Genomic DNA, 16,942 nt, shown 5'->3' on the forward strand with positions numbered 1-16,942 from the left:
TTTTATTTCATCAGTTATCAAATACAGAAAGAAAGAAAGAAAGAAAGAAAGAAAGAAAGAAAGAAAGAAAGAAAGGAAGGAAGGAAGGAAGGAAGGAAGGAAGGAAGGAAGGAAGGAAGGAAAAAGGGCTTAGAGCTAAGGGAAATGCATTAAGCATTAAATTAAATTAATTAGAAATAAAAAAAAATAAAGAAAGGAAATAGAGGTAAAGAAAAAGACACAAAGTGAAAATGGACAAAAAAGAAAGAAAAGAAAAGAGAGAATGAGAAAGTGTGAAAAGGTGAAAAAATGGAAATAAGGAAAAAGAAATAAAATAAAGTGGGGAAAAGATACAAAGAGCAAAACAGAAAGAAAGAAAGAAAGAAAGAAAGTGTGCAAAGAAAAAGAGCACAGAAAGAAGGGAAATACATTACCACATGACATGTAATGAGAAATAAAGTTTTAAAACAGTTCAAAAAATTGAGAGAAAGAGGAAGACAACAGGAGAGAGGGAAAAAAGGAGAGAAGAAAGAGACAAGGAGGGAATAAGAAAGTGTGAAAAGGTTTTTTAAAAAATGGGAAGGCATGAGAAAGATAAAAAGACATGAGGGAAAATACAAATAAGAAGAAATGTGAAAAAAAGGGAAAAGTATGAATAAATGAACAAGAAAAGAAAGAAAGAAAGAAAGAAAGAAAGAAGTTGGGGCGAAGAGGAAGATGAATGAAAAACGTAGAAAAATGAAAGAAAGGGTCAAAGAAATAAAGAGGAAAAAGAAAGAGAAGGGGAATTATCACATAGATCAGAAATGAACAGAATTACACATGGAAATGGAAATAAAGCAAGAAAATAATGTGAAAGAGAAAGAAATACAGCACAATTTACAGAGGGAGAAAAGGAGAGAATAAGAAGGGTGTGGGGATGGAGGATGGAAAGATAAAGCAAAGAAAGAGGGAACGTTAGAAAGAATAAAATAGTGATAATGAGTGATGAAAGATAAATAAGAAAGGAAAAGAGTTAATCAAATAAAAAAGAGGTAGAAAGAAAATGCAATTATACGAAGTGATGAAGAAAGAAGGAAATAAAGAATGACAAAAAGAAGGAAAAAGAAGGAAAGAAAGAAAGAAGGAAGGAAGGAAGGAAGGAAGAGAATGAGTTGTATGTTACAGTTATATATATATATATATATCTATGTGGTAACTGATGGAATAAAACGTTTAATATTCCGAAAGACAAGAAAACGTTGTATTTAATCAGTTTAACACGAGTGGGTAAAAGAACTTTTCATGAGAAGTTGATTTATCTCACTCTTCATTATCGTGGATAAACAAAATGTTTGTTTATTCTGTTACTAGAAATTATTCTTAAATTTCTGTTTAATGATAATAAATGAAGAAAAGCTTTCAGTCTGTGTTCCACAGAAGGCTACAGTTATTATCCAGAGTTTAGTGAGATGTTTGACCAGCACACACAAACACACCAGACTTTTACATTGAAATACTGTTAATGTTTCTGTTATTACTGTTCCTGTCACAATAGAACCTTATCATTACTCTTATTCCTACGATTATTTATATTATAGTAATAATATAGCAGTATATACTGTAGTACTAGCAATTTTACTGTTACTATTAACTGCTATCACTGTTACTATCACTATTGTTACTATCAGTACTGTTACTATCACTACTATTACTATCACTACTGTTACTATCACTACCACTACTGTTACTATCAGTACTGTTACTATCACTATCACTACTGTTACTATCACTACTATTACTATCACTACTGTTACTATCACTATCACTACTGTTACTATCACTACTGTTACTATCACTATCACTACTGTTACTATTACTACTGTTACTATCACTATCACTACTATTACTATCACTACTGTTACTATCACTACTGTTACTATCACTACTGTTACTATCACTATCACTACTGTTACTATCACTACTGTTACTATCAGTACTGTTACTATCAGTACTGTTACTACCACTATCACTACTGTTACTATCACTACTATTACTACCACTATCACTACTGTTACTATCACTACTATTACTATCACTACTGTTACTATCACTACTGTTACTATCACTACTGTTACTATCACTACTATTACTATCACTACTATTACTATCACTACTGTTACTATCACTACTGTTACTATCACTACTGTTACTATCACTACTATTGCTATCACTACTATTACTACCACTACTGTTACTATCACTATCACTACTGTTACTATCACTACTGTTACTATCACTATCACTACTATTACTATCACTACTATTACTATCACTACTATTACTATCACTACTATTACTACCACTACTGTTACTATCACTATCAGTACTGTTACTATCACTACTGTTACTACCACTACTGTTACTATCACTATCACTACTGTTACTATCACTACTGTTACTATCACTACTATTACTATCACTACTATTACTATCACTACTGTTACTATCACTACTGTTACTATCACTACTGTTACTATCACTACTATTACTACCACTACTGTTACTATCACTATCACTACTATTACTATCACTACTATTACTATCACTACTGTTACTATCACTACTGTTACTATCACTACTGTTACTATCACTACTATTGCTATCACTACTATTACTACCACTACTGTTACTATCACTATCACTACTGTTACTATCACTACTGTTACTATCACTATCACTACTATTACTATCACTACTATTACTATCACTACTATTACTATCACTACTATTACTACCACTACTGTTACTATCACTATCAGTACTGTTACTATCACTACTGTTACTATCACTACTGTTACTATCAGTACTGTTACTATCACTACTATTACTATCACTACTATTACTATCACTACTGTTACTATCACTACTGTTACTATCACTACTATTACTATCACTACTGTTACTATCACTACTGTTACTATCACTACTGTTACTATCAGTACTGTTACTATCAGTACTGTTACTATCACTATCACTACTGTTACTATCACTACTGTTACTATCACTACTATTACTACCACTACTGTTACTATCACTACTATTACTATCACTACTGTTACTATCACTACTGTTACTATCACTACTGTTACTATCACTATCACTACTATTACTATCACTACTGTTACTATCACTACTGTTACTACCACTACTGTTACTATCACTACTATTACTATCACTACTGTTACTATCACTATCACTACTGTTACTATCACTACTGTTACTATCAGTACTGTTACTATCAGTACTGTTACTATCAGTACTGTTACTATCACTATCACTACTGTTACTATCACTACTATTACTATCACTACTATTACTACCACTACTGTTACTATCACTATCACTACTGTTACTATCACTACTGTTACTATCACTATCACTACTGTTACTATCACTACTATTACTATCACTACTGTTACTATCACTACTGTTACTATCACTACTGTTACTATCACTACTATTGCTATCACTACTATTACTACCACTACTGTTACTATCACTATCACTACTGTTACTATCACTACTGTTACTATCACTATCACTACTATTACTATCACTACTATTACTATCACTACTATTACTATCACTACTATTACTACCACTACTGTTACTATCACTATCACTACTGTTACTATCACTACTGTTACTATCACTACTGTTACTATCAGTACTGTTACTATCACTACTATTACTATCACTACTATTACTATCACTACTGTTACTATCACTACTGTTACTATCACTACTGTTACTATCAGTACTGTTACTATCACTACTATTACTATCACTACTATTACTATCACTACTGTTACTATCACTACTGTTACTATCACTACTATTACTATCACTACTGTTACTATCACTACTGTTACTATCAGTACTGTTACTATCAGTACTGTTACTATCACTATCACTACTGTTACTATCACTACTGTTACTATCACTACTATTACTACCACTACTGTTACTATCACTACTATTACTATCACTACTGTTACTATCACTATCACTACTGTTACTATCACTACTGTTACTATCACTATCACTACTATTACTATCACTACTGTTACTATCACTACTGTTACTACCACTACTGTTACTATCACTACTATTACTATCACTACTGTTACTATCACTATCACTACTGTTACTATCACTACTGTTACTATCAGTACTGTTACTATCAGTACTGTTACTATCAGTACTGTTACTATCACTATCACTACTGTTACTATCACTACTATTACTATCACTACTATTACTACCACTACTGTTACTATCACTATCACTACTGTTACTATCACTACTGTTACTATCACTATCACTACTGTTACTATCACTACTATTACTATCACTACTGTTACTATCACTACTGTTACTATCACTACTGTTACTATCACTACTATTGCTATCACTACTATTACTACCACTACTGTTACTATCACTATCACTACTGTTACTATCACTACTGTTACTATCACTATCACTACTATTACTATCACTACTATTACTATCACTACTATTACTACCACTACTGTTACTATCACTATCACTACTGTTACTATCACTACTGTTACTATCACTACTGTTACTATCAGTACTGTTACTATCACTACTATTACTATCACTACTATTACTATCACTACTGTTACTATCACTACTGTTACTATCACTACTATTACTATCACTACTGTTACTATCACTATCACTACTGTTACTATCACTACTGTTACTATCACTACTGTTACTATCAGTACTGTTACTATCACTATCACTACTGTTACTATCACTACTGTTACTATCACTACTATTACTACCACTACTGTTACTATCACTACTATTACTATCACTACTGTTACTATCACTATCACTACTGTTACTATCACTACTGTTACTATCACTATCACTACTGTTACTATCACTACTGTTACTATCACTACTATTACTACCACTACTGTTACTATCACTATCACTACTGTTACTATCACTACTGTTACTATCAGTACTGTTACTATCAGTACTGTTACTATCAGTACTGTTACTATCACTATCACTACTGTTACTATCACTACTATTACTATCACTACTATTACTATCACTACTGTTACTATCACTACCACTACTGTTACTATCAGTACTGTTACTATCACTATCACTACTGTTACTATCACTACTATTACTATCACTACTGTTACTATCACTACTGTTACTATCACTACCACTACTGTTACTATCACTACCACTACTGTTACTATCAGTACTGTTACTATCACTATCACTACTATTACTATCACTACTATTACTATCACTACTGTTACTATCACTACTGTTACTATCACTACCACTACTGTTACTATCACTACTGTTACTATCACTATCACTACTGTTACTATCACTACTGTTACTATCACTATCACTACTGTTACTATCACTACCACTACTGTTACTATCAGTACTGTTACTATCACTATCACTACTATTACTATCACTACTATTACTATCACTACTGTTACTATCACTACTGTTACTATCACTACCACTACTGTTACTATCACTACTGTTACTATCACTACTATTACTATCACTACTGTTACTATCACTATCACTACTGTTACTATCACTACTGTTACTATCAGTACTGTTACTACCACTACTGTTACTATCAGTACTGTTACTATCACTATCACTACTGTTACTATCACTACTGTTACTATCACTACTGTTACTATCAGTACTGTTACTACCACTACTGTTACTATCAGTACTGTTACTATCACTATCACTACTGTTACTATCACTACTATTACTATCACTACTATTACTACCACTACTGTTACTATCACTACCACTACTGTTACTATCAGTACTGTTACTATCACTATCACTACTGTTACTATCACTACTGTTACTATCACTACTATTACTATCACTACTGTTACTATCACTACCACTACTGTTACTATCAGTACTGTTACTATCACTATCACTACTGTTACTATCACTACTGTTACTATCACTACTATTACTATCACTACTATTACTACCACTACTGTTACTATCACTACCACTACTGTTACTATCAGTACTGTTACTATCACTATCACTACTGTTACTATCACTACTGTTACTATCAGTACTGTTACTATCACTACTATTACTATCACTACTATTACTATCACTACTGTTACTATCACTACTGTTACTATCACTATCACTACTGTTACTATCACTACTGTTACTATCACTACTATTACTATCACTACTGTTACTATCACTATCAGTACTGTTACTATCACTATCACTACTGTTACTATCACTACTGTTACTATCACTACTGTTACTATCACTACTATTACTATCACTACTGTTGCTATCACTATCACTACTGTTACTATCACTACTGTTACTATCACTACTGTTACTATCAGTACTGTTACTATCACTATCACTACTGTTACTATCACTATCACTACTGTTACTATCACTACTGTTACTATCAGTACTGTTACTATCACTACTATTACTATCACTACTGTTACTATCACTACTGTTACTATCACTACTGTTACTATCACTATCACTACTGTTACTATCACTACTGTTACTATCACTACTATTACTACCACTACTGTTACTATCACTACTGTTACTATCACTACTGTTACTATCACTATCACTACTGTTACTATCACTATCACTACTGTTACTATCACTACTGTTACTATCAGTACTGTTACTATCACTACTATTACTATCACTACTATTACTATCACTACTGTTACTATCACTACTGTTACTATCACTATCAGTACTGTTACTATCACCATCACTACTGTTACTATCACTACTGTTACTATCACTACTGTTACTATCACTACTATTACTATCACTACTGTTACTATCAGTACTGTTACTATCACTACTATTACTATCACTACTGTTACTATCAGTACTGTTACTATCACTACTATTACTATCACTACTGTTACTATCACTACTGTTACTATCACTACTGTTACTATCAGTACTGTTACTATCACTACTATTACTACCACTACTGTTACTATCACTATCACTACTGTTACTATCAGAACTATTACTATCACTACTATTACTATCACTACTATTACTACCACTACTGTTACTATCACTATCACTACTGTTACTATCACTACTGTTACTATCACTATCACTACTGTTACTATCACTATCACTACTGTTACTATCACTACTGTTACTATCACTATCACTACTGTTACTATCACTACTGTTACTATCAGTACTATTACTATCACTACTATTACTATCACTACTATCACTATCACTACTGTTACTATCACTACTGTTACTATCAGTACTGTTACTATCACTATCACTACTGTTACTATCACTACTGTTACTATCAGTACTATTACTATCACTACTATTACTACCACTACTGTTACTATCACTATCACTACTGTTACTATCACTATCACTACTGTTACTATCACTACTGTTACTATCACTATCACTACTGTTACTATCACTATCACTACTGTTACTATCACTACTGTTACTATCACTACTGTTACTATCACTATCACTGCTGTTACTATCACTACTGTTACTATCACTACTGTTACTATCACTACTATTACTATCACTACTGTTACTATCAATATCACTACTGTTACTATCACTATCACTACTGTTACTATCACTATCACTACTGTTACTATCACTATCACTAGTTACTATCATATTGTTACAACATATTGCTTTTATTGTTGCTACTGTTGCTTTTACTAGATGTTACCTGTACCATTACTTGTACTGTTACCATTACTATTATTGTTACGTTACTATAGCTACCATTACTATTAGTACTATTACTAAACTATACTTACTGCTAATATGATACACTACCACTATTACTATATTTTTATCACTTACGTCTTGATGACTATACAATCGCAGTAACTTATGTCACTGTCCAGTTACTAATGTTACTCTAAACAGTGTTCTACATGTATAACACACACATAAACACACACACACACACACACAAACACACACTATAGAGATTTGCATATTTCGCCAATTTTAATTTGGACATTTTTATTGCAGAAATGTCGTCCTCAGTCTCACAACTACAGAGATGTACACGTGCGGGAGTGACGGTGAGGAGAGGATGTGTATGAGGAGGCAGGATATACAGCCAGGTGATGAGGGACAGGGTGAAGGGGTGAGGTAGTGATGCTAAGCATGTTGCTAAGCTCTGTGTCAGTGTGTGTGTGTGTGTGCGTGTGTGAGAGAGAGAGAGAGAGAGAGAGAGAGATAGAGAGAGATGGCATGATGAGATGGAGCGAAAGGCCCACTGACCTATACACACATTCTCATCGTCGAGCTCGGCCGAAGCATTGCGGTAGAAGCCCAGCTTGCAGAGCTGACAGTGCTGCCCCCTAGTGTTGTGCTTACAGCTCACGCAAATCACCGTGTTTAACAACTCGATGTAGCTGCAGCGGTTCGAGTGGCCGAAACACTCGCAGTCTTGCACACAGGGAGAGAAATGGGACCGGGTCTGTAAGCCATGTGTGTGTGCATACATGTGTGTGTGTGTGTGTGTGTGTGTGTGTGTGTGTGTGTTATAACGGCTCATGCTCGGCTCAGAAAAAGCAGGATGACGGGTCGCTTTAAGACTCATGAGAAAACAATACTGTTAGTTTAAGCTCACTGTGTGTGTGCGTGTGTGTGTGTGTGTGTGTGTGTGTGTGTGTGTGTGTGTGGTACATGCTCGGTTTGGAAAGCAGGATGTCAGGGTGCTTTTAGAATCAAGAGAAAGCGTATGTGTGTTAGAGAGGCACTGGGGTTTGAGCACACATGACCCGACGATGATGATGACGAAGATGAAAACAGGAAAATGCACTGATGAATGGAGGAAGCGTTACACAACACCACAAACAGATGCAACCTTCAACCGCATCGTAGGATTGAAAATTACACCGAGTCGGGTTTGTTTTAACACCGACGAGAACGTGGAAATAAAAGATGGAAGCGGGGCGTGTGCCGACAATCGGTTATTGGTGCCCTAGTGAGAAAAAAGAAGCTTCCAGAGAGGCAGAACTCAGAAAGCAGCAAACACCTACTGCGGTAAAGAAGAACATAAATACACGTGCAGTACAGCGCACTAAACGCGAAGAGCGAGGATCTTCAGATACCCTGATCACGAAAGACTACTACGTTAGACTTACACAGTTTTGGGCTATAATTTGATGCTCTATCATCGTTAAACCCGTTAAAAAAAGTGTTTTAATCCGCCGGTCTGACCCGGAGCTCTGAGATATCACACTGATTAATCCATTTCCCGTATACTAGAGTGCTCCTTGTGGTCTAAATAGCTCAAGAATATATCCCAGGATTAAACTGGCAGATGTTATATTAATTAGATGAAATTACACTACACCTCACTTTTGTTTTCAGCTCGACCTGTCAATCACAAACGCTCATTCTTCACTATACGATCGTACCGTTATGCCAGTTTAGTTCAGTTTTTTTTCCCCCGCAGTGAGATTAAGAACCCCAGGATTCTCGTCTCTGAGTGAGAAGTTTAAAGAGTCATCGCTGGGATTATATTACAGGTGAGAATATTATAAAGCGTGGAATCGGCACACGCTCGGACGGGAAAAGAGGAGCCGGAACTTTGGCAGTAGAACCACAGTCCTAGATTCCCTATATACGTCCCGAAATAACAGCTTTCCAGGTCACTGATAGAAAAGCGGCGCGCCCTACCTAGCATCCCTACACCAGACGAAGGAAACGAGACCAGTCGCCGTGGCGCTATCGATTCTGTCAGGACGCGCCGTGAGAAATTACACGTCCTTATCTGAAGTAAAGGAAATATTTCCCATCTATCCATCTTCTATAAAGTCTGCCTCTGTACAGAGTCCTGACTCGGCCCAGTTTCACACGGGGAACGGATGGAGAGTGGGGGAGGGGCTCGACTCGACTCGACTCGACTCGGCGCGATGCGCCACCGGGTTCTTATGGAAAGACTGGAACGATCGTTTAATAAAGAGCAGCCCGATCAAACGAGAGAGTTGAGGCGATAAGAAAAGAGGGCTGAGATCTCTTTCATCTCTTCTTATCTTGTCTCTCTTTCTCTCCAACCTTTGTTTCTCTGTTTCTTCTTTTCTTTCTCTGAGCCCATCTCTCTCTCTCTCTCTCGATCTCTCTTTTCCCATCTAATGTCTGTCTGTCTGTCTGTCTGTCTGCTGCCCAAACCCCCACCCCCCCCTCTACGTTTGCCCTATTTTATTACATTATTACACTATTACATCTCCTTTTCTCTTTTTCCCCTTCCTTCATCCCTTTCTTTTTCTTTCTTGTCCTCTTTTATCTTTTCTTTATGTTTACACATGTATTATGTCCTACCTTCTAGTCTACCTTCTCTTTCTTTCTTTCGTTTTATTTTTATGGCCTTTTTTCCTCTTCTACAAGCATTTTTACCGCCAGTTGGGCTCCTTCTATTTTTTTGTCTTCTTCCTCTTTTTCTTTCTTTCTTTCATTCATTCATTCTATCTTTCTTTTTACCTTTCCCTGCATATTCTTTGTCAAGTTCTTTCTTTCTTTCACTGTGCCCATCTCTCTCTCTCTCTCTCTCTCTCTCTCTCTCTCTCTCTCTCTCTCGATCTCTCTTTTTCCCATCTAATGCTCTTTTTGTCTTCTGTCTCTCAGTCTGGCTGCTACCCCCCCCCCCCCCCCCCCCCCCGCTTCTTCTCTTGTCTCTCTCTCTCCACCATTTTACCTTTCTTTTGTCTCTCTGTTTTTCCCATTTTCACATTCCGTCTGTCTCTCTCTCTCTCTCTCTCTCTCTGTTTTGCTCTCTAACTTTCTTCGGTCTCTCTATACGTTTCAGTTTCTCTCTTTATACCTGTCTCTCTCTCTCTCATTCTCACTCTCTCTCTCTCTCATTCTCACTCTCTCTCTCTCTCATTCTCACTCTCTCTCTCTCTCTCATTCTCACTCTCTCTCTCTCCCTTCTTTCTCCCTCAGTGTTTGTCTCTCTCAATTTAAATTTTTCAACCATAAAAAAACCATACACCCCAGTTAGCCTCTGTATATGTGTGTGTGTGTGTGTGTGTGTGTGTGTGTGTGTGTGTGTGTGTGTGTGTGTGTGTGTATGTGTATGTGTGTGAGTGTGTGTATGTGTATACCAATTTGAGTGAATTTGGTGAAGTCAATATACTGCTGTGTTTGTATGCAGGACTTTCATTATCAGAATCTGGATTGAGGTCAGGTCCCATACGTACGCACGTGCACACACACACACACACACACACACACACACACACACACACACACACACACACACACACACACATCTGTCCACAGTACGAGGCACAAGTCCAAAGCTGCCTGAATGTGTCGGTCATTTCCAACCCATCTCTCTCAATTAATTTCAATCTCTCTCTCTCTCTGTGTGTCACACACACACACACACACACACACACACACACACACACACACACACACACACACACACACCCTGAGGATATACAGTATTGTGCAAAAGTAAATGTAAAGAAATGCTGTAGAGCAAAGATGCCTTCAGAATAATGAAATGAAACGTTTCTATGTTTTAAAAACATTCCTTGATGCGCAGTGAACAGAGGAACAAAGAAACAGAGAGAACATGAAACAAAGTCGAGACTTGGTGTGACAGAAATAAAGATAGTCTCCGGTACAGTTAGTGTAATTTGATAAGGAAATGAGCTGCAAGTTGTACTGAGCATGTTGCACAACCAGACCCGGTTCTTCCGGAGACTCGGACTGACAGCGAAAGCCGGCAGTCTGCATTGCGTTTCTATCTGAAAATTAAAGCGTCTCTAATCATGTACCGACATCTTTCTCTAACATCTCCTTTCGTGCTGGATGAGTAATGTCTGGGAATCTGAAGTGTTTGTGCACTGACTCACTAATGCAGACGTCATCAGAGAAACGCCTCTATTACAAACAGTGCACTACAAGAAAAGCGGGGGGGCTAAAAGTTTTGCACAGTACTGTATAATAATATAAACATCTGAGTGCAGCAACAACCACTGTTTCATTTCATCTCTCTTCCTTCTCTTTCTCTCCATCTCTCCTCTCTTCCTTCTCTTTCTCTCATTTCTCTTCCTTCTCTTTCTCTCATCTCTCCTCTCTTCCTTCTCTTTCTCTCCATCTCTCCTCTCTTCCTTCTCTTTCTCTCCATCTCTCCTCTCTTCCTTCTCTTTCTCTCCATCTCTCCTCTCTTCCTTCTCTTTCTCTCATCTCTCTTCCTTCTCTTTCTCTCCATCTCTCCTCTCTTCCTTCTCTTTCTCTCCATCTCTCCTCTCTTCCTTCTCTTTCTCTCCATCTCTCCTCTCTTCCTTCTCTTTCTCTCATCTCTCCTCTCTTCCTTCTCTTTCTCTCATCTCTCCTCTCTTCCTTCTCTTTCTCTCCATCTCTCCTCTCTTCCTTCTCTTTCTCTCCATCTCTCCTCTCTTCCTTCTCTTTCTCTCCATCTCTCCTCTCTTCCTTCTCTTTCTCTCCATCTCTCCTCTCTTCCTTCTCTTTCTCTCATCTCTCCTCTCTTCCTTCTCTTTCTCTCCATCTCTCCTCTCTTCCTTCTCTTTCTCTCCATCTCTCCTCTCTTCCTTCTCTTTCTCTCATTTCTCTTCCTTCTCTTTCTCTCCATCTCTCCTCTCTTCCTTCTCTTTCTCTCCATCTCTCCTCTCTTCCTTCTCTTTCTCTCCATCTCTCCTCTCTTCCTTCTCTTTCTCTCATTTCTCTTCCTTCTCTTTCTCTCCATCTCTCCTCTCTTCCTTCTCTTTCTCTCCATCTCTCTTCCTTCTCTTTCTCTCCATCTCTCCTCTCTTCCTTCTCTTTCTCTCATCTCTCTTCCTTCTCTTTCTCTCATCTCTCTTCCTTCTGTCTCTCCATCTCTCTTCCTTCTCTTTCTCTCCACCTCTCCCTTCTCTTTCTCTCCATCTCTCCTCTCTTCCTTCTCTTTCTCTCATCTCTCTTCCTTCTCTTTCTCTCATCTCTCTTCCTTCTGTCTCTCCATCTCTCTTCCTTCTCTTTCTCTCCATCTCTCCTCTCTTCCTTCTCTTTCTCTCATCTCTCTTCCTTCTGTCTCTCCATCTCTCTTCCTTCTCTTTCTCTCCACCTCTCCCTTCTCTTTCTCTCCATCTCTCCTCTCTTCCTTCTCTTTCTCTCATCTCTCTTCCTTCTCTTTCTCTCCATCTCATCTCTCTTCCTTCTCTTTCTCTCATCTCTCTTCCTTCTCTTTCCCTCCATCTCTCTTCCTCCTCTTTCACTCATCTCACTTCCTAATAGTAATAGGACAGGTGAAGCGCAGTGGCAGATGACTGAGGACATTTATTCATTACTGACCAACAGAACAGCTGCACACGAACTCTAATATCTTAAACCGAGAAAAGAATGACAACTGGAACAAAGATTCAGAGTACCCAAGGGAAAAGCTAACTGTCATGGACATCCCGGAGGCTACTCCAGACTACATCTCCCAGCAGACACTGCACTACATCGCGGTCACATGACCACCTGCACCACCCTCTAGTTAACGAGCTATGTATGTATATGTATATATGTGTATAAATATAGCCACAGTTTGCACTGCACTTTTGTCTTGCTTTAATTGTCTCACCCTGCCATTCTTTCTGTTCTGGCCTTTATGTTATGGTTCTTCTCTGTTCTAGTGTTTTGCCACGTGTTCATAGCTTCGTCACGTGTTCGATTTGGTTATTATCAAAAACTTTATCTGCACTTGCTTCCGTCACCGTCTCTAAACTGTGCCTCTAACAATGAACATTCTAGATCAACAGTACCGGAAAGAAGAAAAGAACACATAAACAAACAGCTTTGATCCCAGAGCCATTAGAGTAACAAGGGCCAGCTGCATGGGGGGGGGAGGGGGGGGGGGGGGGGCATGTTTGGTGAATGGTGTTATCTACACTCAAATCAGTACGTAAACCCAGATACAATCCCCCACGAGGCTCAGATCGTAACACTTCGTCATCTAAAGAAAGAACCCATTTTCCAGAAAAAAATCAACTTTCGAGCTACACACTCGAGTTAACAGGGCAAGCACGCTCGAAAAATTCTTGCAGAAACTCCGATAGTTCCCGGCCATCCATAAAAATCTTCGCAGCTCCCGCCTCGTAGTAGGTGCGTAGTAGGATATGAGAGGACAGCAGACACTTTTACATCCAAGGGACGTACCCGCCCGTTCCCTACCTGTTTTCCTAAGTGACTGAAGCCTTAGAAAATTCCCACTGGATGCAGCAGATAAACGACAAAACACATCGTGTAGGATCGACATCTGTTCAGCCCACGTACACGCACGAATGACTACGTCATCCAGATAAATATGGCAGTTAGGACCCTCACCAAAAACCATTGACATTACTTATTGAACCATCGCTGGTGCATTTCGTAGCCCAAATACCACCTGTGTATATTGTAGAAAAGCAACCTGTCTTACGGACGCTGAAATGTTCGGTTAAAGGCCCCTGCCAGTAGACTTTCAGCAGATCTAATTTAGAAATGTATTTCGCCACCCCGAGATACAGTCTTCATGGCAACGGAAAAGCATCAGGCATGGTGACAGAATGAACTTTAGCCAGTACATAAACGAAATGACCCATCAGCTTTCGGTACTAAAACACATGGTGAGCTCCAGGGACTACTAAATACTTTACTTCACCTTTCATTTCTCCTCTCTTACTTGCTGGACAACAGTATGCATGTAGTTTTATTGGTAACGCACTACCTCAATGTCATGACATCTCAATTTCATGCTGGATGACAGAAATACCAATAGGCGCATCATTAAAGGGGTTGGGGAAACTATTTACCAACTTCATTTCAGCTTGTCGCTGATCATTAGCTAGATACAAATTTCCCTAGAGATTTTAACCCATCATCCCGGTCATTAGTAGGCAAGGTATGGGCTAGTAAAGAAATTCACTCTGCCATTCACCGGGTCACAAACAGAAACACTAGTGATCTCATCTATTAGTTCAGCACGGCATAAGTATGCTTTCAACATATTCATGTGACATTGTTTGCGTCTTCACTCTGGAGTAGGAATTATATAATCAGTCTCAATCACTTCCTCCTTGACCACATAAGGTCCTGAAAAACGTGCAGTGAGAGCAGATCCAGGGGTAGGAAACAACACCAAAACTTATCGAAACAGCTTTTCATCTTCTTCTGCGAAAGAGAAAGAGCTTCCTTTGCCCCAACACATACATCACGCAACAGTTCACGAGTACGAGAGGCAAAATCAAGAACATTTGTCTTCTCGGACGGACCTGTAACGAGAAATTACAGCATCTTCCAGCATTTTCAAAGGTCCACGTAGATTCTGCCCGAACACCAGATACAGCGGACTAAACCCAAGCGAGTCTTGTCGTGCTTCGTGAACAGCAAATATAACTAATGGAACTCCATCATCCTAATCGTTCCCTGATTCTATACAATACTTACGCAACGCAGATTTCAATGTCTGATGCCAGTGCTCCAAAGCCCCTTGCAAAAGGGTGATAGGCACTTGACACTACATGAGACACACCAAGAGCCTTCAATGTATCATGAAATACCCGAGACATGAAATTTGATCCCTGATCGGTTTGAAACATTTTTGGTAGCCAAAAAAATTTCGCAAGAGACGTAGTCATGGCCCTTACCAGCATAGCTTCGGGAAAGCGTGTAGCGACACACGATTGTCAGTCTTAATACGTGGAAGTGGACCCACACAATCAACAAGGACGCATTCAAATGGTTCGCCTACTGCAGGAGCAGGGCAAAGAGGAGCAGGCGGCACCACCACTCACTTGGCAAGTATGGCAAGTTTTGCAGTACTGGGCAACATCTGTTTTTAACCCCGGACAAAAGAAATGTTGGAGCACGCGGTTGTATGTCTAATTTATCCCAAGATGTCAAGACAGCATCAACAGTACCGGAAACAAGAAAAGAACACATAAGCAAGCAGCTTTGATTCCAGTCACCGGCTGGGCGTAGTGGCGTGTCCGGTCGTTCACCACTGTGCTTTTTTTTCTTCTGTTTAACTTCCGTCTGACTTATCCAACCTGGAGCGTCACTAGACTAACAAGCGTCGGGTGCGGAGGGGGGGGGGGGGGGAGGGGTAGTAAGGGGGGAGTGGCTACACTCAGAGAAGGAAAAACAGCAAATCAGTACGTAAACCCAGATACAATCCCCCATGAGGCTCAGGCCGTAACAGGATTGTGAAAAAACAGCACTTTCACAATCTTACGAGCTTGCATACTCTCTTCAGTTTGGTTTGGTGGTATTGGTTGCTGTGTATAAATGCTACAGTCACAGCCTTTGCCTCTTAGCGTGTTCGTGCAGCTGCCATGAGACACTGCAAGTGAAGTCTCCACATGACGTCTGTGCTAGCTCTAGAGGTTCATTTAGCTGTTTTACGAAAGCACGCAAACAAAAAATGCCCAAATGCCACATTTTTCTGACACGCTTCTCCTGTAACATCATATCTGAGGATATACCCTGTTCTGTTTACACAAGCTCACAGGCATCCAGATTCACAAAATGCTAGTGGTGATATGATCATGTTTGAGATTAGTTGATGAAATCTACCTTAATCTCCGCCCTTGTCGACTCAGGGACGTCTGTCACTCAGCCAAAAAATAACGTTTTGAAGCCAAAGACTTAAGCACTAGTCAGCAGTATGGTTTTCCTTCAAGTAACATATCTTATTTAACCAACTAGCCTACCATCACACCCTTCGCGAGCTCACTCAGGTGTTTGTAAGTAAAAAAAAAAAACCCAACAACACCGGGACTGAAAGATACCAGGGTAAGTTTTATACAAATACAGGGTTAATTTCAGATTCATACAGTACAACTGGAGGGGTAAA

At 38.7% G+C, this 16,942-nt stretch overlaps 1 protein-coding gene across 3 annotated transcripts in view; it reads right to left on the bottom strand.

Annotated features, from left to right (window-relative positions):
* Positions 1-16,942, bottom strand: part of ntng1a (netrin g1a) — a 176,617-nt gene that overhangs the window by 12,792 nt on the left and 146,883 nt on the right. The gene's annotated exons all lie outside the window — the stretch shown is intronic.

The sequence above is a fragment of the Ictalurus punctatus genome, chromosome 1, assembly GCF_001660625.3.
Source record: "Ictalurus punctatus breed USDA103 chromosome 1, Coco_2.0, whole genome shotgun sequence".
Taxonomy (NCBI): Eukaryota; Metazoa; Chordata; class Actinopteri; order Siluriformes; family Ictaluridae; genus Ictalurus; species Ictalurus punctatus.